General features: G+C 41.4%; 1 protein-coding gene across 1 annotated transcript in view; it reads left to right on the forward strand.

The window, feature by feature from the left end:
• Positions 1-14,498, forward strand: part of LOC109032981 (irregular chiasm C-roughest protein) — a 511,490-nt gene that overhangs the window by 385,543 nt on the left and 111,449 nt on the right. The window contains exon 4 of the mRNA XM_019045352.2: positions 1,472-1,549. The gene's annotated coding sequence lies outside the window, so the exon portion shown is untranslated. The remainder of the gene's footprint in view (positions 1-1,471; positions 1,550-14,498) is intronic.

Genomic DNA, 14,498 nt, shown 5'->3' on the forward strand with positions numbered 1-14,498 from the left:
CAGAAAAGAGTAAATCAAAAATAGCTTTGCGGGTGAACAATTTACTTGCAGATGCATTCGCAGGACTTCAAAAGTTCCGAGAAACTGGATGCTGCTGAATTGATTGCTTTAAAACTTGTTTGTCGTAAGTAAACTCTTTCTTCGTCGCGTCATTGAAAAGGCTCTGATTTGGTTGCATTGAGTACAGTAGTTTTAAAGCTGTAAAAGGTAAGAAACCTTGTTCCCGATTCAATTGGATTCATATTTATACAGCGTCTCATTAATAGAGCTTTTTTTCGCGGAAAATTCAATAGAGAGCGTTTACCTCTGTGAATTTCAATTGGGTGCACGGTTGTAAGGCGTTGTTCAATTTTAGCCTGGATTCCGTAAATGCGTCGAGAAACCTACTAATTCAGCTCATCATTAGAAGAAATGTCTCTTAATCATACTTTGTGCAGGCTTTTAGAGAACTTCTACCGTATCATACTAATGCAGAAAAAAATAATACCTCTGGATTAATATGACTTTTAGTGATCCCTAACTTGTGAATATGAAGTGTAGATAAATGAATAGTGTAGATAAATGTAATAAAAGTGTGGATAAATTAACGTATTGTAGATAAATGACTCGTGTGTCGAGAAGTCCTAGTGCAAGAACATGCTAATTGAGATATTTATGCTTTTGAGAAAAGCTAGACTAAAATTGAAAGTGAAAGATCTCTCAAAAAAAATCGCAAGAAAAATCTTTACCTCAAAACATTAGACAAAACAAATATTAGGCAAAGTACATTTTTTACTATAAACCATCTGTTTCCGATCTCTTATTTTTCATCTTTAAGAACAAGTTACGAGATGGCTGAACGCTAACACGCGCTATAAGACTTGGCGTAATAGCACGTTCGTCAAGCGTTGAAGTCGGAACGTATCGGGCGGATAAAACGCCTTCAATGCGGGATGATACCACACCACGTTACCGCGGAGTTAAAATAGTGGTATGACCCAACTCAGGTAATCGCATATGATTTTGCACACAGCCTCGCGATTTTTGGACGTGTCAGCATCGCGTTAGCGCATTTACTTACTTCATTTGTATTTTTAACGCGTTGCCGGGAAGTTTTTTGTGGTCACAGCAATAGATTTGCCGAGAGAGGGTCGTGAGAAATGAGCTCTCGTGGACGCATGAAATCCGAAAATCCTCTGCATTGGCGCTGGAAATTGTGCGCTAAACAATACACTTTAGATTTTTTTAAAGCGCTTCAACGTAATTTCTTTGTTTTACCCGCAGACTGTTTACCCGGCTGTATCTTTTGTGCGTAACTGACCTATTACCCGAAAACAATTACCGTTTCAGCAAGTTAGTTCCGCATTCACAAAACCATTTCCAGTTGAGGTCCCCGACCGTCTTATTTATTTGCGGCGGGCGTATTTGCACTGCATCAGAGTTTTAATTAATGACTGGCCTTAATTAATTTTTACCGTGTGTTTGTTTGCAGGACTGCGCGGTCAGAAATCGCGACATTTAATGAAACTTTGCATGAAGTTGAGAAGGATAGCTTCCCGCGGCTGAAAAGGTAAGAACGCACTCATTCGTACGTACATTAGTTCTCGAGAGCAAACTTCGAGCTCGACGCGACCAAGTTGGGTCTCAAAATGCGCAAAATTTCCACTCGGAGCGTTTTGAAAATTCTCGGCGGCCGGCAACGCACAGTTCGAAACCGAGCTACTCCAGGCCTGAAATTTTCAGCGTCGGCCTTTCGCGCTTCGCAGTGCGTATTCAGAGCCACGGAGAGCCATTCCTTTAATTAAGAGGCCTAGAAAATGGAGCTCTGTTGCAAGTTTTTGCACATTCTCTATGGAACTGACAACAGAGCCGAATAAAAATAAGATCACCGGGTTTCAAATGGACCGCGTTAAACAGAAAGGAACCAAGCCGCATCAGCTATTACCGAATTTGATCGGGCAATTTAATTTTTTACGTGAAAACGGTTGTACAGATTTGTGTGCGAATTTCAGTGAATTTTCTCCATAATACAAAGCAAATTCCTTAAAATTCTCAAAGGAATCCGCACAGACATTCTTCTCGTAAAAAATGTAATTTCCCTGTTGAATTTGGCAAAAGCTGATGTGGCTTGGTTCCTTTCTGTTTAACGTAACGCGGTCCAAATATCAAAAGTCCCTCGTTATCAGGGGGAAAAAATAGGTTTGACCATATGTAAAAAGGTGGTGAATTGGTGCTGGGTCCACACCAACGCATATTCCAACGGAAGCTGACCTGAGCTCCCTCATTCTTGTACTGGTACTTGTTAGAGCTAAAAAAATTTTAACTCTAATTTAAATTTTTGAAACTTTTTGGCTGTTTTTTCCCGAAAAATGGTGTCGACCCAGCACCATTTCACTACCTTGTTACGTACAGTTCGGGTCATTTCCTTGTGTTTTTTCTCGTTTGACCATATTTATGTATTCGTATCTAGCTGATTTTCTCACCAACCGAAAAAGCAGACTAAATCGATTAGCTTTCAAGGGGATCCCAAGATAGACAACCATGCAAGAATTGAGATGTTGGGTGCAGAAAGCGCATTTCTTGGTTGCGATCTTCATTGTCAATTCATATTTTAGAGAGGAAACTATTGGGTGAATTTGCTGAAATTTTTGGGTGGGGCCAATATCAGTGCAAAATATATGGTTCAATCGTGCTGTATTTCTCCGAGTTACCGAACACTGAACATGTATTGTGTACGCATTGATTTGCAGTACATAGTCGCGGGTTTTTATATATCGCGGCGTAATAATCATATCAGCATTCCATTTTACAAGTTTACCGGGAAAACATTATCACCTAGTTTCGGACAAGAATAAAATTTTCTGAGACGGAAGGCTCAAGTGTGGAAAACGAACAAAATAAGATCAACAAAAGCGTGACCCAGATAATCTGTGAAATCATAGGGGAGCGGGGGGGGGTGAAAGATACGGAGGCATGTACCAGGTTATCGAGACGGCGCGGCGCACAGTAGATCGAGTCAATGGGAGATATCGGACATGATTTAAAAACTTTAAAATCGTATACCTTAATTGATATGAAATGTTGATGTTAGTGTTCATAGAGTAGTTTCATTGGTTTTCGCGTAAAATTTTCTATAAAAAGCACCATTTGAAAAATTAAAAATATGTCGAGATAAACATCAGGGTGCTACATGGGACTACCGGAAAAACCGGGAAATGTCAGGGAATTATAACAAGTCCGGGAAATATCAGGGAAAATGACGAAAATGTCAGGAAAAAAATATCAAGTCACCTTTATTTGCGTTTTAGTATGGGTTTGACGTTTCGAACGACAAATTTTGCCCGAAAACTATATCTGATTATATCTTTTTAACCATCTAGCTTACCTTCAATTCAGGGAATTTCACCAAAATGTGTCAGAGAAATCAGACAAATGTCAGGGAATTCCATTTTCTAAATTCTTCGGCAACCCTGAAACGTGAAATTTTACAATTTTTGTCAAAAATATCGTATCCGACCTCTTCCAAAGACTGGTTCCACTGTGCGGCGAGGAGAGAGCGAGCAGCGGGAAAATTAAAAGAGCAGATGAAAAACGAGGTACAGCAAATGAGGCAGGGAAAGAAAACGAAACGTTGAGTAAGACCTACGGGCTAGCGCGAGGGAGGAGCCCTGTCCGAGGGGAAATAAAGTACAAATTGTACTATCGCGCACCCCCTCCTCCCCCTCCCGCGTACGTGCCGGGGAGTTTTCGGGGGGCAGAGGGGGAGGGGGGAGGGAGGTTCGTTTACGTTTTACCTGCATGCAAACAGAGACGACGAACTGTTGCAAGGAGCTTGCCGCTGATTTATTTACGCCGTTGACGAGCCGGGAGCATGGCTGCCATCTTCTGGCGAAACGGCCCGATTCCCGAGTCCTTACGAATCCACCCCCGCAAATTTTCGACCCGGAGTTTGTGATTGTAGAATCGGAAATATCGCCTGAAAATATCTCATTTTATGGGTAGCAGAGACATCAGAGGATCCAGCAAATTGGCAACATTGTTTTTTCCTCCATTAAAACCTATGAAAATGTATCGATTCTTGGATCTTGGAGGGACCAGGTGCTCCGACAAGAATCGATCATTTATCACAGGTTTAAAAGCACTGGAAAAAAAAAACACACACATTGGATCTAGAGTCCAGACTCTTGAAACCATTGACAAGAAAAATACTCATGATTCAATCAGATTTAAGCTTAAATCAAGAATCAAGCCTCTTAATTTGATGAGCGGATTTTCTTTCAATTTCAGCTTAAATCTGATTGAATCATGAGTAATCAAGAGTATTTTTTCTTGTCGATGTTTTTAAGAGTCTGGACTCTAGATCCAATGTGTTTTTTTTTTTCCAGTGTGGAGGAAATCCCGTACTGCCAAATTGCCGGATCCACCTCTAAGCTGAGAGTGGGATCCAAGAGGTCTGAACCCTCCCCCCCTCCCTTCCCCTCCGAACATGTCATCACACTTAATTATCGCTCATTTGAGGGTCGTTTTCACGGTTTGAGGGACTTTTTAAGCGGCTTCCAGAAAGTATTTATTGACATAGGCCCCCTTTTATGAAAGATTTCTCATCGAACTACAAACTGAGTTTGTCCCTATCAGTTAACAGACAAGAAACGAGTACCTCTCTCGCGTTAAGGTAGTCATGGAGATTTGAACCGTTTCAATCGCGCTTTAGAAGAATTTTATAGCGAAAAAAAGTTTAACGAAACAAAGTACCTTCGAAAAGCTCTCCCCCTTCCCCTTCACTTTTCGGTGGAAGCATCGCCGAGACACGTTTATGAGCCGTGCGTTGTGAAGAGCAGTTTGAGCGTGACGCTGCGAACTGCGTTTACTCTGAGGGATTAACCCAGTTCGGAAAGCCGGGAAACCAACAGAAGTAGAACTTTTGGCACGGCGTGTCACGAGAAAGGATGGAAATCCAAATCCCCTGGCACAGGGAAAATAACTGTTCGCGGGCACGCATCTTTTCGGAACTTGGAACGCACGGAAAAGCCCGGTACCAGGTAGCTCCGAATTGAACCGTCCTCTTGAAAATGGGTTCAACCGGCAAATTGGTCGAAATTGAGATTTTGAAGGACTTTTGGTATGTTTTAGGATAGACGTGTCGTAGCGACAATTTGGCACTTGTGGTCGCATGCTTTCTTTGGATTTTCATTTTTTCTTAAGGGGAAGAAAATTATAGAAAGTAAAAAGCTAAATCGATTAAAATGCTGCATTTTTCCATTCGAACTACAATTTATGGCTCAGTTTAGAGACAACTTATACACCATTAGTTTTTCTATGCGCATAAGTGTTTTTACAGATGGACCTGAAATTATAGTTCCCAATTGCAAGAGCCAGTCTAATTGTTCCTCGTTTTTCAATAATACCATGGAGAACATACGCTTTTTGACGGTAAAATTACTGCCAATACTGAAAACACTTAGCAGTTATGTAGAAAAGGTCGTATCTACGAGAATTTTACAATATTGTAATACGCCCGCAACTTTTTAGACCCTGTTCGTGCGGCAGTATATTCTCATCGCGAATAGTCTGCATGCTATTGATTACTTTTCTCGCATCTTTATCATGGGGAGAGTATACTGTTATTCTTAAAAGTATACTATTATTCTTAAAAGTATACTATTATTCTTAAGAGTATGTCCCTCTTACTCTGCATCAAGTTTTGCTTAGTCAACTCAACGTGCGTTAAGTTGGTGCCCTGAATTGTAGCTCGCCTATCGAGAGGTTCATTTCGCTCGAGCTCGGGAAACCCTTACGTATACCTTCCGCGCTGAGCAAGATAAACACTAGTCTGTAGCCTCATTCGATGATATCAATTTAGCCGGCGGAGTGGATGGGGTCACGCAAATTGCTGAAACCGGGAAGAAAATAGAAAATAATTGCCGCCACTCAGTCCCGCTGCCTAATTGGCCCAGAAAATGGAGCCGCTCCATAAAAATGGGACACGGCAAGATGAAGAAGCTGCACTCGCCGAGTTGAGGGTATCCTCCATCCCTCTCCGTAAGAACTTACGTTCGGGGTAATTATTACGTAAAAACGGCAACGTCGCTTACGGAGCGACCGACCAACCTTACGAAAGAAAGGATATTAAGTAAACCGGAATTTATTACAATAAATTGCACGGAACGGGCTGTTGGTGCTACCGTTGAAATCCCTCGGATTCACTCAAGGTGATTCCTGGGGTATCATCTCAATTTGGCAACGCTGCACGCGGCTTTGGGTTCGCTAATCACGGGACAAGGATATTCTTTTTTCCGCACCCCTCCCTCTACTCCTTTCATTTTTTCAGTACACCCTAGGTTTGTGTGTATCATTAAATTACTTACTCCGTGCATTATTTTTCCTTCATAACTGGGGGAGGGGGGTAGTTGGATCAAAAGGGGTTGCTTACCAGACTTGAAAAATGCTGCCGGATTCTGCACGCCTTATCAAGCACGGTTGTCGTCATCTTTACCACAGCACAGAAAAAAAAACATCAATTCATGGAAATTCTGACCGTCGAATCTACAGTTTTATTTTAAATCAACCTTTTAGAAAAATTCCTTCGTATTCATTATTCACCTTGTCAATATGTAAAATTATTGGGTTTTCGATAAAAGTTGATCAAACTACCCAGGATTTTCGACGCACAGCGAATCGAGTCCGTGGAAGAGATCGGACAAAATTTGGAAACTTTAAAAGCTTCTAACTCCATTCATAAAAAATTTTGAGGTTTCAAAGGTAATTCCATCGGTTTTCTCATGAAATTTCCTTTTAAGCGCACCCCTTAAAATTTAAAATGTGAGGAATTCAACATCAACATTTGCAGTTTTAATTAAAAATTGTATGTCCGACCTCTTTGATTGACTCGATCCACTGTGCGACGGTTGGCAACTACGAAAAAAATGTATAGTTTTATCGGGTCCTTTTATGCTTTTTTCATAGAGAAAGAATGGAGGTTGGGCCTGATCATCGGTGCTCGATAAAAATCCGGAGCAATGGAAAGAAAGCACGAAGAAATACGAGAAACCAGGAGGAAGTTCATGATATCTTTGGCGAGTCGGAATTTTGAGCTTGATTGGATTAGAGAAGAAGTTTAGCGAATGCAAACAAAATGTAATTGGCGCAAGAAACGGCGAGCTGCGATGCCAAGTCTCCTCTAAAGCGAAGCGAACTGAGTGGGAAGCCAAAAACGTGACAGCGTTGCCATTCCGAACTTTAGGAAAAGTTCTACAAGAAACGGGGGAAGGAGAGGGAGGAAATGCACAAGCCAAATAGACCTCTTGTTGCAATAAAGAAGTTTCGGTTCTGGATTATCCACAAGAAATCATATCTGTATGTAAAAACTAATGGCGTAAATGTTGTTTTTGAAGTGAGCTAGAAATGAGAGTCACCGATTGCAAAGTGTCCTTCAAAACCCTGGGCCAAACAATTTAGTTTTCAAAAAATGGACTGAAAAGACGCTAGCCCATCTGCCATTTTGACCTTTTCAATGACTTTTTGAAGGAAATTCCTGCAATTGCACATTGCAGGGCAATTGCACAGGAGAGGCACATTGCAATATTTCAACCGGAATTTTGCTACTCCCGTGATCATGAAAGCTATGCATTATTTATCATCGACCCTTGTCTCTTTCTAATATCTTTGTTGATGACTTCAGTAACTCAATCATCCGAAGACGCTCTAACGTAAGGGATAATCATGCACTGAAAAAAAAGTTCGGTAAATCCGAACTAGTTAGGATCATATGGAACCAGGTTTTGTTCGGTACACACAACCGAATACTCGGTCTGTTCAACCGAATTGTTCGGTTTGTGCGACCGAACCATAATAAATTCTCACAGTTCGGTTCCGTGGACCGAACAGTTCGGCTGAGCAGACCGAATAATTCGGTCGTGTGTACCGAACAAAATCGTGGTTCCATATGATCCTAACTAGTTCGGATTTGCCGAACTTTTTTTTTCAGTGTGGTGATTTCTTCCTCCTCTTGTGAGGAACTTGTGTAACTCAAGTTTGACAACTTGGGTTTTAAAATCGAGATAAGGAGTGAAGGTTTGACGACAGTGTTACCATGGTCTACGTGACCCGCATGCCGAGGAATGTTCCACTGGAACAACCCCCAAATTCATCCCTTCCCCGAATCCAGGATTCGACCGAGAAACCTGGTCCGAGATTGCAGATGTTTGAGATGCTCTCGAGCGGCCGGCAACGATGATTATTCGCGCACAACTACAACGTCACGCTTAGTCGCGCAGTTTAAAAGTACCTCGCGGTGAAATTGATTTGCCTCCGCTCAATATTTTTAAATTTCAAAGAGAAAATAAAAAATAAAAAAAAATGAAAAGAATTGAACATGATTCAGTAAAATAAACGAGTATGAGCAAGAATTCATAGAAAGAGATGACGAGGAAGGAAATGGAGTTAGGATAAAGAAAGATGAGGAAAAAGACAAAGATGAGTGAAATAAAATGAAACGAGGGAGATTTTCAAGTTCCTCGACTCATTCATTTTTTTCATTTTCTGTGGATGGTACGTTTTTCTAAGTTAAAGGGCTAAAAAAGCTGAAAATTTCTTTCGTTCTCATTCTTTTTCTTCTACTTCCTATTTTTCATCTTCTTCCTTAGTTCTCCCCTCATTTATCTCTTTTTTATTCTTCTGCGTTTTGCTCCCTATTTTTTCGTATCCTCCTTCTCCTTCCACTCCATCTCTCTCTATTACCTCTGAAAGTACCGCTTTACTGCAGTATTCATTTTTTGAAGTACTTTTTAAAACTACTCGTAACTCCTTTGCCCCCCAAAATGCGACTTAGTACATCCTGCCATGCAACGCTAAGACGCCGTAGACGCCTTTTTAGATTTTTGGGAAACAATGAATTATCACGAGGAAAAAAGTGTTGGGGGTTATCCCCTAAAATTGTGGCACGACCACAATTTGTTGGATGATACGGATATTTCTAATTAGTGGTGGTACAACCGCAACTTAAGTTAGGGTAGTACCGCAACATTTGGGTCAGTAACCTAATTTATTGGGGTACGACCACGATTAATTCGTGTACTACCACAATTAAGTGGAAATGTCCATATCACACAACAAACTCGCGCTTTTTTTATCCGTGTAGCAGAAACAGTTGTGTACTTTGAGACAGTGTTTTGCAGAATTCCCACACAAATACCATCAAAAAGTTAACATGAAAATTTGAGGTGCATGGGTAAAACAGTTTTTATTTGATGAAGTTTTAACTTCCAAAAAACGAGGGAAAATTTTGATAGATTTACGGCGTTCTTGCTTAGCACGGCAGATCCCTGATCAACTAGTTCCTCTATCAGGTTTCGTCTATTCCACTAATCAGTCCGACACCATACCCGTTCGCAGGGAATATCACCTCCGTGGCGGCTCAACATGGCAAGGCGGACCGGCTGTGGCGACCCAAAAGCTGGGGCGTGTTGGGGGCGGGGGTGAACGCCGCAAATCCGAAATTAGGCGATTCCAATTCCGCTGATGAATCAAGTTCGGCTCCGGGCCGTAAAACTCAGCGGCCGGAGCCCGGTTTGATTTTCCATTAACGGGCCAACGGGTCATCGAGGCCGATCTTTTCGAACCCCCCCCCCCCCTCCCCCGCGACGTCACCCGAAGCCCCCGCCAAGTTTCCCCGGCTCCGCCAGGGAGCTGCAGTTAATGAAAGCTATGAATAATATGAATTCAAAAGAGCAGCGCGCCGTACGGCGAGACGCGCGGGTGGCCTACCGCCAAGGCACCATGCTCCGGAAGGTTCGTTAACCCGAGTCTGACGGACTCGAGTCCAACTCGGGTCTTTTCCACCCGACCTTTCGTCTTTCTGAATCGGAGGACGAAGTCGGAAAAGGAGAGGAAGAAGGAAAGAGCAAGATATGACAAAATTTTGAATTTTTCCTTGCTCTTTTCCTTATTGTTCTTTTCCTCCTTTTTTTCTTCTACTTCCTCCTTATCTTTTCTTGCTCATTCTTATTTTTTCTCTTTCTTCTCCTCCTCCTTTCCTTCCTTCTTTCCCTTTCCTTTCCTCTCCGAATACGAATTTTTCCCTTTGTAACGAGAGCATAAAAACAGACTTGAAAAAACACTAAAATAATATTTTTTATTTTTAACTCCGAAAAGTAAGTCAGGATACATTTTAAAGTGATCTTCCTGGTTTATCTCATGCAATAGGCAGTGAAAAACTTGCAACGTCGCAATTCACCCCACTGTCGGTGATGAGAAAATGTGTAACTGCTATAGTGTGATTTCAGCGGTGATCGTGTCGTGATCTTGATCTAGCTACCGTTGAGGTGGAAGGCGCTTTGAGCAACTATTCCGCCTTAGAAGTATTGCACAGTATCAGACGAAAATGAAGGCGCACTAACGTAGGTAAATTGACTGTTATCTTGAAAAACTTCAACTCCCCGCTGTCCCGTTGACCGCTTCTCTAATACCTACGTATGGGAGCCTCCAGCTTGTTTTTTTCTTCGTATTAATCTTTTTAAGCACCGTTTACCAGCGAAGAAAGTGTTTTATCATTAAATCTAACTAGTCATTCGCCAAATGCGCACGTGTTTTTGATCGTCGGAAATATTAGAAACACAAGTAATTGGCTGGAACCAGCGCAAAATCATGAAAATTTGCGGAAGGAAATACAATCTAAGTAAATCTAATTTCAAAATCACGTCACAAGAAAAGTGAAACAAAAAGCAAACTTCTCGCTTAAGTGATGAACCGCAAATGAACTTAAGTCCACTCTTAGTCGGGCGGAACCACGCGCATGGCTTTCGCAGCAGAAAAAAAACCTGGGTCTATTAGAGGTATATTTTATCATTTCTTTGTCTTCCTCTCTAGGAAAAGAGGATTTGAATTACAAATTTGTTTTTCCTCTTTTTCATCATCGTGAAGATCATTCTCTCCTGAGAGCCTCATGGCAATTTTCCTTGCAGATTAAAATCGAAACGTATGCGAGCGAACTGTTTAGGAGCTGCCCTGTATACTTTTTAATTAATTCCGCGGAATTTTCCGACTTAAGACGTTTTTATCATTCACGATCCCTTATCTTGTTACAGAATTGAGCGAAAGTAATTTCAAACTTTCTGCCTATATTTTTCAGGTTGGCTAGGATTAAGTCATATTTTAAGTTGTTCAAGTTGTTAAGTTGTAGGGTTGAGTGTAATAAGATAACCGTCTTGAAAAGATACTATATTCATTCATTGAAGTCAAATTCGTCAATCCCAGTATGTTTTCACCATGTTCCACGCCGATAAAAATAAATGTGTCCTTGTGTTACTTTTTGTTAATATGGGAAGTGAAAGACGAACCAAACCATATTTCTCGTTGATTTTGGACCAGTTTGTAGTGAATGTAGCGCAGAAAACCATGGAGAGACTAGGAAACCGTAGAATCAATCGAAGGCTGGGTTTTTTTTGTGTTTTACTTCCCGTATTAACCAAACTTTTGGGTTGAGTTTTTTCTTTCGGTGCAGGATTATTCTGCCGCATCCCGTGCTAAGGTAAAACGTCGCGTGAGCATTCAAAAGTTGCCAAATTGCCCCTGATACAAAATAAGTTTTTAAGAAACGTTGTTATAATTGTTTCGAACTTTCAGATGCGAGAAATCTTTCGAATGAAATTCGTTGGAAAAGCGGGGGTGGGCAGGGGGAGGGATATTCACATGATCTCAGTAAATTAATATTTTATCAATGGAAATCTGACAACGTCTGAGGGCTCATATGGCGTTCTTCCGTACTGTCGTGCTAATGAGGAACGCCGTATGAACATTCTAGAGTTGCCAAATTTCCCATGATAAAACATGTATTTTTTACGACATTCATGCACATTTTTCTTTGAAATTTTCTGATATTTTAGATTGAATTTCGTACAAAATTGTCAAAAAATTTTGGGGAAAAATATTCACAATTTTCATAGTAAATTCGTTTTTTATCGACGGAAACTTGGCAACGTCTGAAGGCTCATACGACGTTCTTCCGTAGCACGGCAGCGTAGCACGATAGAGTATACCTTGATCATTCGGCAACATAGCGGAAGTAAGTTCACAAAATTATAGCGGGCCCGGACTTTGAGCTGCGATGACAAGTCCGAAAGCTCCGAACTCCCCAGTCAAATCAGGGGCGGTGGGGAAGGGGTTGGCTGGCGAATGAAGACGTCCACGTCAGATAGGGTCGACCCTTCCTGCAGAGGTGACTTGGACTCGGATAGTAGCTGAAAAAGACAAATTCCGCCGCGCAGCCCTGGGGAGGAGTACCCCCGGAGGGGGGGGGGGGGGGGTGATGACAGGTTACTACGTGCGCAGAATACATTCGAGCCTGCTTATCCGGGGCCCGATTACCCAATACCCACGCGCATTTTTGCATCGCCGTTGTTGCCAAGTTGCCAGGAACGTAGTTCATAAGAAAGTCGTCGTTAAATTTGCTTGATTTTCCTTCGGCGTGGCAACTCGGTTGGAGGACCGTGCCGGAAGCTGAGCGACCCCCGCACGGTGGGAAAATTTGTGGCTTTTGGCATGGCATCTTTGAGTTCGACCGAGAAAATCTTCTAGAACTATTTTTGGAAATATTGGCTTGAGGCAGGAGCAAATCTAAAAGAATCTTGCTAAGTTTTTAAAGTAATCACATTTTCCTATGAAACTGTCTCAAATTTCAATTACCGGGGTACAGAGAATTACATTTTTCTGTCCTCAAATTGCGCACGTGTTTGAAAAACGTTGTAAATCTGCCGTAGATTATATCTGCGGTAATCAGAGGCCATCTCGACGAGAGAACGATATTTAGAAATAAAAACAATAATTCAATTCGACGTAAAATACTCGAGGTTTTCAAGGCCCATATCAAGCTATATGAATTAGCAAAAATGTTAAAGGTTGGCTATGCAACAATAAAAGGTACTATTTAAAAAATTGTTCATAAAATTGTAAGTTATGGAGGAAATGTTTAGTTAAACTCCTGAATTTTTCGTGTTTCAGGTTGGTGTTCTCTGATTCTATCTTTGTATTCTTGGCAGTGAGTAAGTCTTTTCATTCATTTTGTGTCAACTCTTAAAACCACTTGCATTGATATTTCTATTATTAAAATATATCCTACTCAAGTTTGGCAAAACACATACCACTCAGCATGGTAAAAATCGAAAAAGTTCTGTCTTCTTAAATTAAATTTAGAATTTTATTTAAAATGAGTGCAATATTCGATCATGAAAATTGGCTTATCAGTTTTTTCCCGAAATGAACTGCTCAACACTTTGCACAACAACCAACAAAATGGTAATTCTCAGGTATTAGCATAGAGCTCCAATGAGGAAGTCGCCGAAGACCAGTGAAGTTTCTATTTGTCTCCGTTCGTGGCACTGTGCGCCATCTTACGAATTCAATTCGGGTAATAGAAATCCCCCACCCCTCCAACTTCACATATTTACACGCGGCTTTTGTCAGTAGACTTCGGGGAGTAGGTAGATTCGACAAGTGCCGATTACTTTTTTCAACCCGTGTACCCTTTCTCATCTTATTAAGACCCCTTTCCCTTCGCTCGAGCTCCCACGGTTAGCACCCTGAATACGGAAGCGCTCTGCCCTGTTTAATTGTAATTCCAAATCGGAGAGCGTCGTCGCGTCGTCGGGAAGGCATATGTATCTCCTCTACTTTTTTCCGGATGTGTTTTCGGGCCTCAAATGTTTACCGTAACTGCAGTCGGGCGTTTACCCCCGGTTTTCGATATCCTGCAGTAGAGTTTGCCCTAGATTATTGCCAGCGTTTCCGCGAATGGCGCAATACCATGTTACGTCGCCCATTACATTTTCTACGAACAGAATTGGAAAAAAATGTTGGCGTTTTCCTGCAATGCACCGAAGGCTTTTTTTTTTTCTAGAAAAAATTATTCTTCTGTATCATAACAGGATGACAAATTGAGGGGATATCCCACGCTAATCTGAGAGTCCACCTCTACATCGAGACAAACTCTCCATGCAAAGATAGGGGGAAAATACATTTGTAGGGTTGCCGTGTTTTCAGTTTTGGTGTCCCCAAATAAAGTGGCAGCCCTGTCAATGTATTTGCTCCCTATCTTTGTATGGAGAGTTTGTTTTGATGTAGACGTGGACTCTCAGGATAGCGTGGGATATCTCCTCCATTTTGACCTCAACTTGAGAGCTTTTTTTGAGCTCGGGAGTTGGTTTCAAAGAAAAACAGTGGCACCATCGTGTTTCTCGCTAACTTTTACATAAGAATCAATTGTCAAATCGCAAATTCCTCACACATGCAACATCTTCATTAAATACGTCCAAATGTCATTTTTTTATTTATTTTTTTAAAAAAAAAAAAAAAAACCCTTAGAGTTTTTCCATTAGGTTATTTTGTTTTTCGGAGCGTAAAGTCGGAACTCAATCCGGCAGCCAGGGCGGGAGGGCTCTAAATCATGAACGAGCATCACTGCCGATTAGTTTTTTTTGTCTCCACCGCAACGTGGCCGTTGAACGTTGGCGGAAATAAGAATTTTATCG

This window comes from Bemisia tabaci, chromosome 7 (genome assembly GCF_918797505.1).
Source record: "Bemisia tabaci chromosome 7, PGI_BMITA_v3".
Lineage (NCBI taxonomy): Eukaryota > Metazoa > Arthropoda > Insecta > Hemiptera > Aleyrodidae > Bemisia > Bemisia tabaci.